Below are 16,853 nucleotides of genomic sequence, written 5' to 3'. Positions count from 1 at the left end.
TTTCAGGTTTTTTCTTCGTCTTTTAAAACACAACAACATGAATGTAGGAGTCGCGTTTCATAATTTCGTCCGAGACTTCCATCTGGGCTTTATTCTGACGCCAAACGGGAAGCTACAAGTATTTCTCATCCCACGCTCCCAGGAAAAAAAGAAATAGGGAGCAGTCTGGAAGCACGATCCCCAAGATCGCCTTTCCAGGAAAAGGAAAAAAATATCAGGAAAGGCGATCCTTCATCAAACATGCAGAGCTGCCCTTTGCTCACGAATAAGTGATACCCGCTCTCCAACTGAATAAAGCACACGCTAAAATATTCCCACTTCACTGTGCTTTCCAGTGTTTGCTCCTCATTCCACGGAAGGATGTTTAATGATACCAAAGGCACCAGGATATTTTTTTATGTATTGCGTTCTTCGTTTCCACGACAGATTAATTTTTTACCGTTCCTCTTTTTCTTGCTTCGTGAGGAAGCGACAGTCCACCGTCACACCAATTCCCCTTTCGTGTCTTTTCTCTTCGTCAAATATCAGGCGTGCTTACATGTTATTTTTTTTTCGTTCAGAGAAACAGAGTAGACATAGCGGATAATGATCAGAAGTGACTTCCTGCGACGAAGTGTTCGTTGGACGGATCATTCTAGTTCATTTTAGCGAAACAAGAATTCAGTTGCTGCAAGATAACAAAGGAAATTCAAGGGCGCAGATCCACCCCAGCTGACGCCAGGTCAGGGAGACAAGAAGCAGTGGGAACGCTAGTTGGCACGTCCCAGAAAGATACATAAACGCAGGGTAGTCAAGCACGCCCGCCGAGGATCCGATGAGCAAACACACACATACACAAAATAACAAAGACTTTATGGCTACGAAACAAGGCGCCAACTGCCGCGCTGTGCCTCAGAGTGGTGACGTGTGCAGCACGTCAAAGCAGTCATGAACCACCAACTAAGTATAGGCCCAGTTCTCGCGCTTCCCTTCACTACGTTGTGATTGGATTAGATCATTGAGTGTCAAAACAGCACTCTCGTGACGATCTCTCTCTCTCATAGACACACAGACAAGCACAGTCACACACACAGACACGCAGCCAGTGACGCACACTAGTGGTCGGCAGGGTAGGCCTGGCATTGAATTTAACCCGTGGCATGGCTAAAAAATACAGTCTGGCCAATACACTATAGCTCGCTGTCGCCGCAAGGGTATGCAGTGTTTATCCAGGTCGTTTTCGAATATTTGTTTCCCCACTCACGCAGTTACGTCATCAAGGCTGTGAAAACACTTCTTGAAAGTCGCTGTATAGGCCGCGAGATACGCGCTTCAAGCGACAGGCGCTCACCGGATTGGCGAGATCCGACCACAGCAACAGCAGCTGGGCTGCCACAGTGCGACGGCGGCCGCCACGGCTAGCCGCAGCGCGCGTACAAGAGCGCTCTGTTCTTCCTACACCGCTAGCGCCATCTTGCGTAACGCCTCGTCGACGGTCGGTCGCTCTACCACCATAGTCTCCCACATGGGCCGGCCATAGCTGTCGCGGTTTCCATAATGGGCGGCTTCCTCGGCGCTGCTTGTTATTGCCCAAGCGCACACTCTTCAATCAAAGCATCAGCCCAGCGCCGTTTCCCCTGATGAGAAGGGTCGGCATACACACCGGCTGAGGATCCGATGAGCAAACACGCACCCGCGGCTGCTATGATAATGAGTGTGACAGGAGCCGCGCCTAATTGCGTCGCACATGCCGCGGGCCTTTGACGAGGTTTAGGCGAGAGAGAGAGAAACGGAGAAAATTAGGAAGAAGGAGAAACACCCGAAGAAGAAAAACAAATCGTGTGACGTGCAGTCCGCTGTCATCGCCGCTACTTATCTTTTGACTCTTCGTTCGCGGCGGAGCGCGCTTTTGGCTCAGGAACGTGTTATTCAGGGCGCAGCTTCAGGACACGCACGCATCAGCATAACGCATCTCGAATGAAGTATAAACAGCGAGCGCCAAAGTTACACAGCAACAGGAAAAACGCGGGGTCTACTGCGAAAATTCAACAGCTGTTACAAGACAAGGTCACATCCTTAGTCTGCGCATGTTAGAAAGAGAAGAGCTCCACTACGATGTCTCAACAAGAACAAAGTAGAAAACCTATATGGAATATGCATGCGGGTGGTAACAGGAGCAAAAAGGAATTTTTTTTACTCGCACACTTCGCCAAAACAAGTCATGAGCAAATATAAAAATAAAAACGAGGAACGAAAGCGACAAGACTGCCTCGTCCAAGGACAGTTGGTCAAAAATCGTCCTGTAGCATTCACAGCGCAAATATGCGCAGAACAGAACGGAAATGAGAGGAAACGGCGAGCTATACTGCTCATCGATTTTTGCTTTTGTGATGTGCACCACGTTGTACATTTCAAAACTCCATACGGGCCCCATCTAAAGTCCGCCCTTACAACTAGATCTTCCTTGGAAATTGTTCCGCCCTTTTTTCACCGACGTGTACTGCGCCTGCTACTATGCTGCCTATTTCCCTTAAAAGTAACCTTCAGACAATCTTGTTCCAGTGCTTTGTGCTAGGTAGAAAGCTTAACAAGCCTAAAACTGATAAACTTAAATGTCGCGACCCGAGCTCACAGCTCGGGCCACAGTCAGATTAATTCATTTGAAAAAGTTGGCAAAAATAACTGCTTCCATTAGGCTACCCCCACACCAAGCAACTTAAAAAAAAAGTTTTCACACAACAGGCATGTACGACACGATGTCCGCAATACGCCTCTGTTACAACCCTAGCTATAAAGCGAGGTTCTGCGACGAATTGAAAGGAAAGCACTTGAGAAAGAAAACACCAGAAGTGAGAACTTTGCAATTTCTCAAATTTCTCGTCGTCAGCGTAAACATCAGCGCGATGAGACGTGAAAAAGTATAGTGCACCGCCGACGATAGTTTGAAAGGCGGGATAAAACATACAGTGAACATTGGCAAAACGGAGCGATGGAGGATAACTGAAATGCAAGACCAACGCGTGAATGACGCATGGATAACCGCAAACAAAAACACAGCAACTATGTAGCGCTTGTGGGTGAATCTAGAAGCAGCGTCGGAAGAGGAGCTGAGAGGAGACCGGAAAAAAGAAATCAAGAGAAAATTCGCCGACAAAAGCCTATAAAAAGAGATGAAGAAAGGCTTCTTTTTCTTTTTCTGCGTGTCCACGAATTGGAAGCTACTCCCGCCGGAAAGCATACTCCGCAGGAACGATGTGCTGGATCGGCTTCGGCGGCTCCTCGACTGCAAACGCCTACCGAACGAGCCAAGCGCACGCAACTCTTTCATCCTCCACACTCGCATACTGTCGGCCGTCATCGCATCCCAACGCATCCCCAGTAATCCCGTCCTTCCCTACTGTTTCCCTCTTGGGGCCAACAAAGGTCAGGCTGCGCGCACGAAAAGTGCGACGCCCCTTAAACAGCAGAGCCCTATGGGCTGCTCCGCGAAGCCAAACCCGAAAAGCATTGGAGCTTGCGTGCGTGTATGTGTGTGTGTGTGCGTACGTACGTGCGTGCACGCGAGAGAGAGATAGTTAGAGCGCATCCTACCCAGTGTTGCCATGGGCCGCCCACAAACACACAGCCGTGCTCGCGGGCCTCTCTTTCTCCTCGGCGATCGCCGAGACCACGCTGCGCAGGCTATATATACACAGTCCCGAATTGCAATCCTCGGAGGGGGACGCGAAGGGAACACATTACGTCGCGCATACTATATGCAGGAAATCCTCCCTTCGCCATGGGATGCGTGCAGGAGCGGAGCGGAATATAGAAAGTGCGGCAGCGCGCGCCGGGGCGCTCCTTGAATGCGAGCGTGCGACGCCGAGGGGAGCGCGGGATCGCGCCTTATATTCAAGCCGCGCGCGCTCAGACTCGCCGGTGGCTGCAGCCTCACAGCGGCAGTGAGATACCACGGCCGGCATCCGCTGGACAAGCATCGCTGAAGTGCGCGGGGTCAGGGAGAGGGACCTTTTATACGAGTGACGTTGCTTGTACGCCGGGGACGCATTGAAATAAACGAGAAAAAGATCTCTTTCTCAAAGTGTAAGTAAAGGTGCGTAAGTCTGCTTGCTTGTAGAGTTTAAAGGCATGAAATTGAGAGCGCATGGGTTTAGCATTTTAAAAGGTGCACTTTATATACCCCAGTGACCTGGCTAAGACCCAGCAATACAAAGGGCGCGACAAAGACTTGCCGCATAATGTGGCCGGACTGAAAGGCCAAGATGAAGACGAAGCTGAGAACGGAGTCCAGGCCCAGGGTGGCTTCGCAGGTGTTCAGGCCTTGCTTCTTTTCTTAATGGATCACTGTGCGGCGATGGAGGAATACGTTTTAACTTAAAAGCATGTTTGATTCTGGTTTGAAGGCTTAGTTTCGCAAGCGAACTAGGACATCTGTGCTTGCTGCCTTTCGAAAAAAAATTGTAAGTGCTGGTCTCGCAAGCGCGCACTGTGAAGGCGCATCTTCTCTTGTTGCTTTGATCGATGTCTTCCTGCAGTGACTGGAAGCGTTGCCAATGAAGAATTTTCTGGGCAGATGTTTGGATTTCTGTTGATACTGTTGCGGTACGCAGCCGCAAGACGACAAGGGCGCTGTTCTCTCTCGGTGCTCCGGACGACGAAGATGTCGGAGCACACGCCGCTGCGTTTCGTGTCCAAGCTGACTGTGAGCTGTCAAACTTATCGTTTAGATCACTTCATATATAATGACGTAGAATGCGACTTTGCTGCAAACCCAGATGGGTTACGGATTTTCGCAATTTCGAGGCGCTCTGAAATTAGCATATCTTCTGTGAGGCTACAATTTACAAAAAGGTACAAAATATCTAATAACCCCCCCCCCCCCAAGGATAAACCACATAACTAGAGAAAGCACGAAATGATATGAATGTTTCTCCTTAGAACAGTCTAACACGAGTTTATCACTAACGGTAGGATAGTAGAAAACTGACAGGGCCTCTGATTCACATCAGGAAAGCTCTGCTAACGCAATCCTGCTGTTGGCAGCGCCGTCTAGTAAGTCAATAACGGGGATAACTTATGGAGCTCGTGGATACGCACAGTATTTTCAGAAGAACACTGAGCCAGTAGTTGGCGATGAGAGAGAGTCGCACGCAGACGCAATGCCGTCGTTCTGGAAAATATACGAATGCCTTGACGCAAAAATCGAAAACTCAAGCAGAGCAAACTCCTTCGCCAAAATACGATGCAAAGAGCTAACACAACTTTAAAACCAAGATTTCTTTGAACAGAACGGCAGACTGACCGGCGCCGTAAGCATCGCTCGGCGAAGGCTTGTTGCCAAGTGCATAAAACAACGCGAACGGAGGCAGGAGTCTAGCCTTGTTGTGTCGGACTATCTGCCCCAAGGGAGGAAAAACCGAACGAGAAACTTTCTAAGGAAAACTGATGGAAGCAAGGTACTAGAAAGCTTCGAAACTGGCTAGCACATGCGAACAATTCATTTTGATCAGCGTAAGATTCGCGACGAATTTCCAGATAACAGGCGTTATGTGCACTGCACGCGAGACCAGGAAAAAAAAACGAAGCTATACTTGGGGAAATACACGAGTTTTCGCTCGCGCCCTTGAATGTTCTAGCATCCGCTTAGAGGGACTATTTCGACACCGTGCACCTAGGCGGCCACGGTGCGCCATGTAGAGTGAGCGCGGGGCAATAGTGCGAAAAGTTGGCATAAAAGGCGCCGTGAAAACGGAACATCTACGCCGCCATATTACCATTCGCCGGTTTGTCTTCCTCTTGGAGTCAAGTGCTCCAAGGATGCGATTTGTCCCAGCGCTGTCAGCTGTCACGCGGGCGTTCGAATGCTCAGTCGCCGTAAACCGAATAAAACGAATACCTACCTCTATGATGCCTTAACCACCACCGATTTCACCATGGAGTTGTGCAAGCGTCTTTGCTCAGATAATAGCCGGCATTACTCTAACTGCTCCTTATTTTCTACAACTATTTCCTTGTTGTTTTTTTCAGTGGCTGCGTATAGCCTTTCACACGAGTGATCTTTTACAATAGTGTTAATTCGACTCTTTTTAATCCAGTTTTGCAACGTAGAAGATCCTACGCTTTTCAACTTTTGCAGAAACAAAAAAATGACGAAAAGCAACGGAATTAAGTTACGAAACCATTGTAGTTAGTTTCCGCTTACGCTTCTGTAAACAGCGAACATGCTTCGCATCGATTTCAACGCCCATATATAGTCACTAGATCGCTTTCTGAACTTCGAGCCGTCGCGACGAAAACAGGATCCCACGTAAAACTATAATTCGCGACATAAAATTAAGCAGGCCATTCAGAGCTAACTGTTCTCGCATTAAAAGCTAAGAAAAAAAAGTCCAGGACAGAGTGTCGATGCAAAGGAATTAATTTTTTCTCTGCCGTATTACATTACAGAACATGTCATAACGTCAGAAAATGGTCGGTGTGGTTAAAACTTCCAAAAGAAGTGCACAGAGCTTTTGAAAATATCTAGCTGCTAGAAATCAATATTAAGCGTGCAAGATGAACAACTGCATAATAATTAAAAAATAATAACAAGCGTACAAAAGCATATGAGAATCAAGAGAATCCTTACAAATACCAGGAGTCTCAGCTAAAGGTAAGCAAACATTTAAAAAACACCCAGTGTCGTGGCACAGTAAAACCAACTGAGGGCTGTTTAGAGTCACATGGCCCAATCTGCAGTATTTTTATTGTGCAAAGTTAATTAATTAGTAAATTCTAATTATTAAGCTCTTCAACTACTAGCTTCAGGGATAAAGTGTCAATTCAGAAGTTGCGGATCGTCTTGAAGAAGAGCTAGCGGAAATATTTGCATTAAGGTACCATTTATGCAGCTTTATTTATCGGTCTTAAAAGAAAGCGACCACGTGTCAACTTCTGGTGCATATCTCTTGCCTAGTGCACACGCAAAGCCCCGTCCGGAACAGCGCTGCTAAAAATAAAAGCGACTTTTACTCCCCGAAATGCCTCTTGGAACACTGAAGAAGCCCCGCTCTTACCTGGTAGCTTCTCTATTTTACGAGTTACCTTTTTAAAGTCGGTAAAGAAAGCCGCTTCATGCAAATGGTACTCCGGTGGAAACATGCCAACCAGCTAGCTGCTTCTTAAGACAATCTGCAACAAATTAATTAACATTTTATTCTGCAGGAAGTATTTGAAAAGTCGGCTAATTTGTATTGCTAATTACTAACTCTGCAGAACGAAAAACACCGCAGTCTAGCTGACGTGGCTCTCAGATGCCCTCAGTTGGTTTCACGGGGCTGGTACACACCTTCATTTTAAAAGCTTGGCTACTTTAGCTGGGACACCTGGTGTAAGGTACATAGAATTACTGTCACGAAATAATAGAAAGTACATATTGCGAAACATTATTATTTTGAAGTAAAGCCTCCTTTCAAGTTTGCGAAAGGACTCGAGCGCAGGCGCGCGCTGTCGCAGAACCGAAAGAAAGAAAGCCCATTTTCACTCAATTAGTTCAATTCGCGCACGTTCACTTTACAGGGCCAGATCTGTGGAGGGAACGAGAGTAAAAAGAAAGGGAACTTACAGAACTTGTATTTATGACCCTAGCGTGCGTGCGCGTACGTTCACGAGTGTGACTCGCAGACCTTTCGCCCGGGACATTCGGTAATAACGGCCCACAGTCGGAGCTCTCTGTCTTTCCATTCGCCCACCCTGTCTTTCGATGTCCTTTCAGCGTGGCTCTTTCTATCTTTACTTCGGGCGTGCTCCACCGAGCTGCGCTCCGCTTCGTTCGAGAAATTCCGAGCAGCGGTACAAAAGTAGACCCGGAATCTGCAGCGCCAGATGCGTTCGTCTCAAATTGCGAGGTGCTCATGTCCTTGACTTTTGCGGCTTACGTTAGGATGTGGTCTGTAAATAATTGTGTTTGGAAAGATCGGGCGAATCTCATTTAGACAAAAGCCTAAACAGATTGGGGACAGGGTGGGGGCGGTGGTGAACAAAATAATGACACGGAAGCCAATACGCGAGCGTCAATGGCGGCTAGAAATAAAGCTTGTTTTCTCGACTAAGAATAAGAAAATAAAATGCATACGTCACAGTCCCATTAAAGAAGAGGTAGAGGTCAGGGAAGCTCGATTTTAACTTAGTGATGAACCTTCCTTTTTAGGGCTGTTGACTGCGCACCAGTGATTAATGTTCCAACTTGCCTTACGCGGTTTAAAGCTTCTCAAAATTTCATTTGACTAGGCTTGCTGTCGCGTGCAAAGTGTCTTTTTCCATAGTAAACTCTATCAAAGAAGTTTCAGTGCCAGTTAGCGCTGGTGTCTTGCAACCTTTCGATTTCTTGGGCGTCCGCTCAAGCTTTCTCGTAGGTAGCTGGGGTATATAGTCTTGAAACTTCAAGCATTGGTCACAGCAGGGCTCGTCTTAGAAAAGAAAAGTGTCAGCGACTGCAGGGAATGTCAACCGCCACGGAAGCGAGACACAACGGCCGATCACCTTGTTCGGGTCACAGGTTCAGCCTCGGCGCGCGTTGCACGGAAGTGGCGGGCGGGAGCCGTTCCTTTTCCGACGCTTGCGTAGGCTGCGGTGCACAGCCGGATAAACAGTGCAGCCGCTCGGCGCGCAAACCTGGGAGCGCTTCGGTTTATTTACCGAGAAAGGAGGGGGGCGAGGCGAAGACAACAACAAGCGGCAGAAAGGTTTACGACCGGCCAGGGGGCGAATTTAAACTCGTAAAAAGGGGCTGCGTACGCGGCTGGGTGCGGTGATAAAGCACGAGGCCGCCGTTGAGTCACCCGCTCGGAAGGAGGAAATTCGGCGCCCGGAACGCAAGTCACCGGCGTTCAAGGAAAATAGAGGGAGTGTGTTTGCTTTCTCGTATTGACGTACATATAAAGCGAGGATGCGGGTGGCCAGGAATTGTGCCGACTCTGTCCCGGAGTGTAATAATAGCAGTAGTGATGAAAAGAAAAGAACACCCAACTTTCCGTCCTTCCTGAAAACGAAGCAGTCAGGGCAACAGCTGCTCCGCGTCCGACTTAGTTCCCATGCAACTTTGTCTGCGTCCGGAACAACTGAAGAGCCGTGCGGTGCAGATAGAGCTGTCGCAATTACACTGTTCCTTAATTAACACGCTCTGCATAGAGTGCCCAGGACGGTCATTCTGATACCTTAGAATGCCTACAGTGGTTACCAGCCAAATGCAGCTTGACTGCATGCCTGGGCTACCCAAGTGGTCATCCGCGCAGTGGCCTGATGATTTTGGAAGTGCAGCGCATCTGTTCGCTTGGCAATCAATGACACTTTTATGAGAAAGTATGCTCTAAATCTGCCAGAATTTTCGTTTTTTCGTGGCACAAGAAATAGACAACGGTAACCGCGCCGCGACCATTGCTCACTTCACTCCATAGATAAGCCCAACCCAAGGTCCACCTGAACCCTGTCAGCCCAGGTGGAAGAAGACATCGAACGTTTCCGTTCCTCCGCCAGCACGGCCTCAGGCCCAACCGCGAGTCATTCTCTGGCGAGCATAGGGAAGCACGGAGATGTTTCCGGAAACAAGGGGAGGTTTCGTAGGAGTATATAGAGGCATTTTTTCCCCACAACACAGTACGTCAACAGCGACAGCGGTAGCCCCACAATAAACCCATTATGCAGCTATCGTCGCTAGAGGGTTATGCTGTCCTTAGTGAGGCTCCAGAGACCCTGCTGCACACTGCGGTTATATATAAAGGAAACACGCGAGCACGAAGCAAGTGTTTTGACTCTCACGACAGCACAGCAGCCAAAAGAGTGCTGTGCATGTTTTAAAGGGTATCTTCAACGTTGTGCCTCGAATTCGAGGCGATGCACTATGCGAATTAAAAAAATTAATACAGCGTACTCGTAAAAGCGTCCGAGCAAATAGAGAAAAGACTGCGGACCTTTCGAAAACTTCCGTCAACGTATCACTATACTTGAAATACATTCGATAATCCACCGAATTCGACTGCGGATGTTTGGCTCACCTTTGAGATTTCTTCTAATATCGCTCCAGCGTTCCGTTTACACACCTCAAATGACACTTAGAATGGCCCTCTTGACTTGCTCCTTGCTCTGCTGCACTGTCTTTCCGCGTGTCACACACGGATGGCTTTAAAAGATTTCTCAGGCACTGTGTCCGCCCGCGGCTCAGCCATTTACTGCCTTCGACTGACTCCCATACAAGTTTCCGGCGAGTCGCCATGACAACAGTATCTGACTATAGCGCAACCGGTGAATTGAGCGTCGGATCGCGTTATTGAATTCGCTCGCTCCACTACTGCTGCCGAGCAAATGTTCACAGCAGCGTCTTCGACCGGCAGAGTGCGGGACGGAGTCTTGCCGGCAGAGATTGCATGACACCACTCTTGCCGAAAGCGAGGTCGATGGCGCTGAGCTATTGTTTGTCGCCACCCTGAGATCGCTGTCGACGCGCACACGCAAATCGCTTTTGACGAGCGTAAGGAACCGCGTGTTCTTGATCAGACGACGTGAGTGTTGCATGTTCCACACACTGAACGTTACACGTGCGACACCACAAGCATTTCGTGCTGCCCAAGCCATAACGGCGCTGCGCTAGACAGATAGCACTGAAGGCCAATGAGCTTCTTTTGAGACGCGTAAGAATCACCGCGCGTCAAGCAAAATCATGGTGCAGGCTTCAAGTAAACTGCGCGACACAAGCGCACGGAAGGGAGGGAGCAGGCCCAATAGCGGGCTATATCGAAGTACATCCCTTGTATAATAGGCGCTTTCTTTAGTGGGACTTTGTCTCAGGCTTCTGTTGTGCTTTTGTAGGCACCATCATAATCTCCGCTTATGTTTTAAAGCTTGTTCTCTCTTTTTTTTAACGGAATAGCGTTAAAGGCCTCGTAGTTCGAAAAATCCGGCGTTGGCGTTTTGAGCGAAAAACCACGAGCATGACACCGGCAGGTGATCCCCAGAGAGCAACCTAAGAGTCAAGTGGGCCACCTAGGTCACATGACCTTGCGTCGTCATCGCAAGGGGGCCACCGAGGCAGGTGGCAGTTAAGTTAATGGTTGGCCGCGTGGGAAGACAAACCTGGGCCACACAAGGCCCACCGCTGGGAGCACCTGCCATCGGAGGGCAGTGGCGCATGCATCGCTTAGCCGCTGCACCAATAGGGTTATGAGGACTCCCAGGAATCCCCTGAATTTTAATTAAAGTAAAGAATGACATTCTGCACACATGAGAATCGACCCATTAAGCTATCGTGTCATACCCTTAAGGCGGAGATTAAGTGTCCGCTCCAAATTTGTTGTAGTAGGGTGAAGATAAACAAGCCTCTGCGTTTTCAAATACAAGAGCTGAAAGTCCGCGCCTGTAATTCCGTACTAGGCGTCTTAGTAAAGCAGTTTTTTTTTCTGAAGCAAACATTAGCAGCTCGTCCAACATCATGCAACCCCGTACGATGACGCACGCGATATCCTAGCCTGTTTTAAATGTCGCAGGCTGCAGCCTGTAAGATTTAAACTACGCTACTCTACACGCAGGGTAACCGTTCCCTTTCATGCGCTGCACCAGTAAATGACGGCAAAGCACCGACGCACAGCGCAAGCTATGGTAGCCATCTCGCAGTTGTGCACCTCCAGTCTGGCCCAAGAAGGCAGACAGGCTAGCGGCAGGCGCGCCCGGTGCACCGCTCTGACGCGGCCGTGTATAAACAGGCGGGGAGGCAGACGCAGTCCATGCCCACCTCCACTTTCCATTATGCAGGCCCGGGCGGGGGTCCAACGGTAACAAACAGGCATCGCACAAAAGACGAGGAGGCACAGTGGGCTCTACGCACGGCGGCGCGCTGGTCAGTCGAGAGAGAGTTAGCGGCCGCTTAGTAACGAGCACGTACACCCAGCACTACTGACAGAGTATATAGTTCGCCAGTGGCAATTTATTCAACGGCGTGACAAGGGTGTACTCCGAGCAGCCTGCGGCTGTTCCGCTTCGCGCTCGTGGAAGTGCCCTCTATAGAGCTGGTCTCGCGCAAACCTCTGACCTCCGTTAATCTTTTGTCAGACAGCCTTCTTTCCCGGAACGCTTCTAACTGCGAGGCCTTTTGATAAAGACCCCGCTAATGGTGTTGGCAGAACGCGGGCTGAAAGAACAGCACACTTGCGGAACAGACGTTCGAGATATGGCTAGAAAGTGAATCTGACTTCGTTACCAGAGTCAAGCTTGCAAAATTTTCCAGATTTATCGCCCCCTTCCTACCCGGGCGAGCCAGTGGCTGTGATGGCCCCACCATGCAATCGCTCCCTCGCCCTTATTTCGTGAAAACACTCAGTTCAAGGTCCGCCTATGTAACATCCTCATTTGCCACCAGGTGGGCAACGGAGCTTCCGCTTACAAAAAAATCATAATGGCGGCACCGTTTCTTGAAGAGCTAGTCCCACATATAGAGAGCATCGTAATTTTTTTCGCTAGCAGAAAGTGGAGTGATTAGTGCTCAGTAACTTTGCAGTGCTGATCAAAGATGCATGCGTATGTGTTCGTTTCATTCCGCCTTTCTGGGAGTTCCCACCTGTCTTCGTTTCCCAGTTTATAAACTTTAATCGATTCGTTAAATATTTTTGTCGCTCCATCGCCGCATGTCGCTCCATCGTCGCTCCATCGCCGCTCTATCGCCTCAAGACATTTTTTTCATGGCGTAACGTAGAAATTGTTGTAGAAAAGACAGCACCACTTTGCGAGGACATGCTTGCTGAACGCGCTTCTATGATACAATATATTCAGTAGCTCTACTAAACAACCCCGTCAAGAATAGGCACGCGTTGGAAAGCGCCCTGGAGCGAATAGGTGCCAACGTCAATGGCTTTCTAATTGATAGAATATTCGCGCGCCGCTTGACGCACCAATACGCAGTTGAAGCCCCACACTTCGTGCGAAATGCACAAGCATTCAATCGGTAGTAGGCGATAGTCGTCCCACTGGTCTTATAGCAAACAGGAGCGGTGCCTATGGCAATGCGTCAACATATAGGAAAGACATAGGAGCGCAAAAGGACCAGCTCGGATAAAGAGGGGGAACGGAACGAGTCCTATAAGTCTGTGTTCGTATTTCTGCGTTCCTGCGTTCGTATTTTGCGTTCCTGCGTTCCAAACATGTCCAGCTACAAGTACTCCTCAACAACACTTACACAGTCTCGTGGGGCGTTGCGAATAAAACGTCCAAGAGACAAAAGTCTCGTTTTCCGGCACTGGTGAAGGCGATAAAATTTTCGCCCTAACTGGGAGCTGAAAGCATCTTGCAAATATCACCCCTCAAAGGCATCCCATGTATGGACGCGTAAACTGCTGGTTTCTCCTGGTGCTGTTGCTTCCAGACCACCCTCAGGGAAAAAACACCGCGCTTGTGTTCTCGAAAAATGGCGCCGCCGGCGCGGACATAATAAACTGCTCGCGGCAGCTGCAGCAGTCCGTTTGTCTTTCCGCGCGACTACTTTCCCTCGAGTTCACTCCCACTGCTCCCGCGTGATTAGTTTTTCTCTTGATTAGTTCGGTCGGAGAGCTTGCTATTGGGCGCAATGGGAAGCACAAATTGCGATCGCCACGTCGGCGCCGCGGCGCGAACGGGGAAGCTCATGTTTTTGTGCGGAAACTGCTGCGCTTGCTGCAGCTGCCGCCAGAGAAACGAAGCCCGTATCTCTTCGGACACCAGCTGCTCCGATGTGCTTCCACTGTGGGTGACACCGAGAGAGAGAGAACGGCGAAGAGACGGTGGAGGCGGGAAAATCGCTGCCCGCGGAAACTTGTTGGGACCGGGTTTTGTCTCGATGCGTGTTTACGGACATCTATAAACTCAAGGCGAGAAAGAGCAAGACCTTCAGAAATTTTCCAAACAAGATCGCTTCAATGCCTCGATTTCCCCTCAGGAGTGAAAACGGGGTTAGCTTAACGTTAACACTGAACCAAATAAGCGCTATAGATGGTTTTAGACTTTTTTTTTGCTCTCCTTTTTTACGAAGAAGTGATAGTGATAGCGCCAGTGTTCCTGCATTATAAGGCACCCGGGGTTTTTAGACAACAGCAGCCGCAATTACAGCTAACTTTATGCGCCGATACAAGTGGATAAAATTCGTTAAATTCACCACAGCGAGAAGACACGGAACCGCAGGAAGACGACACAAATACTCAGACTGCAACTCACATATTACCGCGCACTACTCATTCACGCACAAATAAAGAACCATGCAACGTGCCCTGTCCTTCTTAGATAGCGCTGAAGTACTGCACGTGCAACAGTCAACGTCCAGTCAAAACAACAACACATCCACGCATTAAAAATGTAGCAACCGACGGTAACAACATGTGAGAAGGAGAGCCATAAGACCGCTGCTATTAGGTCGCAATGTCTAATAACGCCACGGGGTCACGTGGCATTATGAATGGTTTTATTTCCAGTGGGAAAATGTGTTGCTGTTTTTATTGTGACTTTTTTTTGCATACATGTACAGCACTGGACTGCTATATAAAAAGGACATTGCACGCAGCACCGTTATTTTTGTTGTTTTTTTGTTTATTGCGTTTACTCATGCGCTGATATGCAGATGCAGTCGCAGTGTGCAGCAATAAATGAGTAGCAGTCAACGCGCAGCTGCGCCGTCTTCCTGCCGGCACGAGTCTGCTTTCGAGCGCTGAGGTGCATTCAAGCAGGTGGGACCAACTAGCCCAGCAATTCGTTTTGAGTACTAAAGTTGGGATTTTTTGTGTTCATTGCGTTAAAAACAGCGTTAGGTCCGAACTTTACGATACGGTTGTTAAAACATTTTGCAGCAAAAGCGGCAATGGCTGGTGCGCACTATTCCCTGTCTGATATGAAATATTGAACGCTGGATGTGACACCAGATTTGAAAATTTCTATTGAAGCATTGTTTAACCAACCTTTTTTTTTGTTTTTGAAGTGCGGCACGATGTCATTCAACAGTAAGAAATTACAGCAACATTTTCTAAAGCGTACTTGCGGCCAGGACAGGAGATTACAGTTCACTTACAGCGCGCAAGCTTGTGACACAGCTGCAACCTGTTGCTTGCAGCTGAAACATGTCCAACCTTCTTCGACAAAAAATTTGAATATTGAAATATTGTAAGGTATCGTTATGAAAATATTGGAGGTAACCGTCCAGTCTTCCTATGTGCCAAAAGATCTTTCTTTTAGAGCGTTTCCATCACTCGCATCGAGAAGTTGACTGCCATAGAAAGCCAATGCGAACGCGTTTGAGGAAAGCAAAAAAAAAATCAAGCATGTCGACGGGAGATCTGCGGATATCTCGATGGTTACAGTGAAATATTACAATATATGGAAAAAAAACCTGCGTTCATAAACTGTTTCCCATTCAAAAATGCTTTTCTCCAGAATTGTTGGTATGGGATGTTCAAGCTTTTGCTGAGTGACTGAATTAGAGTTTTGCTAAATTTTGAAAATGTATTAAGTCGACGTAAATTTTATGTCTGTTTATCCAGTTCAGCGCTAGAAACTCCGTGAGAAACTTCGAATGTACTGCAGATGCGTGCTGCTTAAAATCGATGAGGATAAGAAAAGAATCTTTACCAAAAGAAGCCGTCGTAAGTTGCACATGACTGTTCGCACCCAAAACAACAGCTCACCATTCCTAATATTGTTATCATCCAGACGCAAGAGGTCATGGCACTAGAATCACAGTAGCTGAGCTTCGAAAGGAGTTCCTAATTCGGAAAAGCTTATCAATATATGTCACATTGTCTTCTTCGGTTTTTCTTCGACCTGTGCTGTCTACCTCGACAGTAAGCAGAAGAAAAATGTCATTAGCACGGCTCTTCGAGCTAGGCCACGCTAAGTATAGACACTGCGTATTAACAGCAAATGCGCGTCCTCTTCCCCTTTCCTTCCTTTCCCTTCGCGACAACCGGCGACCCCGTTAGCGCTGCGCCCGAGCGTGAGTAAGCTACGGAGCTCCGACGTCTCAGGCAAGCGGCGAGGCACACAGATCGAGCAGAAGAGCGGGCGAGCGCGCGCCGACGTCACTCACCGGAATCACTCAGGTGGCAGCGGCAGGCAACGTCTTCCGGCGCCAGATGTTGCAATTGGCGCCAGCGTGCGAGCGCGCGTGTCGGCGGGAAAACAAAGCATCCCCTCAGGAGGAGACAATTTCGACGAGCGAGCGGCGCAGGCGGCCACCGGCGGCGACGTAGGCGAAGGAGCCCCAGCGGCGGTTCCGACGAATAGGGGTGAGAAAGAAAAGAGAGGGCGAGGAAGAAAAGAGAGAGTACAATAGGGACGAGGCGGAGGGAAGAAAGGGAGCCACTCCGATGAGGTTCGAGAAAAGGAGTCACTTCCCTTCACCTTCCCCAGGCCTCCTTCGCTCTTCCCGCACGCAGACTGAAGGTGGACTCGCGAGGAGCGCGGTGGAAAGGGCGGCAAAACCATCCTTTCCTTCCCCATAGCGCGTTCTCCCTCGCGCGGGAGCGCGCGTGAGGCGTTGCCGTGGGAGACGGTTGCCGGGCAACAACCCACATCATTACGCACGCGACTTGTCCATTTCCTGGTCGACAGGATAAACGCTTGCCGGCCCATTGGTTAGAGCGGCGTCTTCTTTCCTCCCCGGGCTGGGCACAAATAGCGTCCCGTCCGTCCAAGTTGTCCCTTTATTTCTGCCTCCCCAGGGAGCGGACCGTACAACTCGCTTCCCTATGCGGGAGGCCGCTGCGCAGGCACGCACTCACTCTGGTAGCCCGGCGCTCACCGGGAAATGCGCGGGATTTCCCTGGGGCAGGTGTCACTCGTTGGCCTTCGGCGCGGCCGAGCCCCGGCATTTACGTGTCCAGCGAAGGCACGGA

The 16,853-nt window shown here is 49.2% G+C and overlaps 1 protein-coding gene across 8 annotated transcripts in view; it reads right to left on the bottom strand.

Annotated features, from left to right (window-relative positions):
• Positions 1-16,853, bottom strand: part of Dgk (diacyl glycerol kinase 1) — a 418,312-nt gene that overhangs the window by 202,001 nt on the left and 199,458 nt on the right. For 2 of the 8 annotated variants that reach the window (XM_077668712.1, XM_077668716.1), the window contains exon 1: positions 16,046-16,206. The exons of 4 other annotated variants lie outside the window; for them this stretch is intronic. The gene's annotated coding sequence lies outside the window, so the exon portion shown is untranslated. Of the gene's footprint in view, positions 1-16,045; positions 16,207-16,853 lie in introns of those variants that run through there. 2 more of the 8 variants (XM_077668710.1, XM_077668714.1) reach the window with 2 other exon arrangements.

Source organism: Amblyomma americanum, chromosome 6, assembly GCF_052857255.1.
Source record: "Amblyomma americanum isolate KBUSLIRL-KWMA chromosome 6, ASM5285725v1, whole genome shotgun sequence".
NCBI classification, from domain to species: domain Eukaryota; kingdom Metazoa; phylum Arthropoda; class Arachnida; order Ixodida; family Ixodidae; genus Amblyomma; species Amblyomma americanum.
Note: the sequence above shows the minus strand (reverse complement) of the source record. Positions and strands in the feature narration are given on the sequence as shown.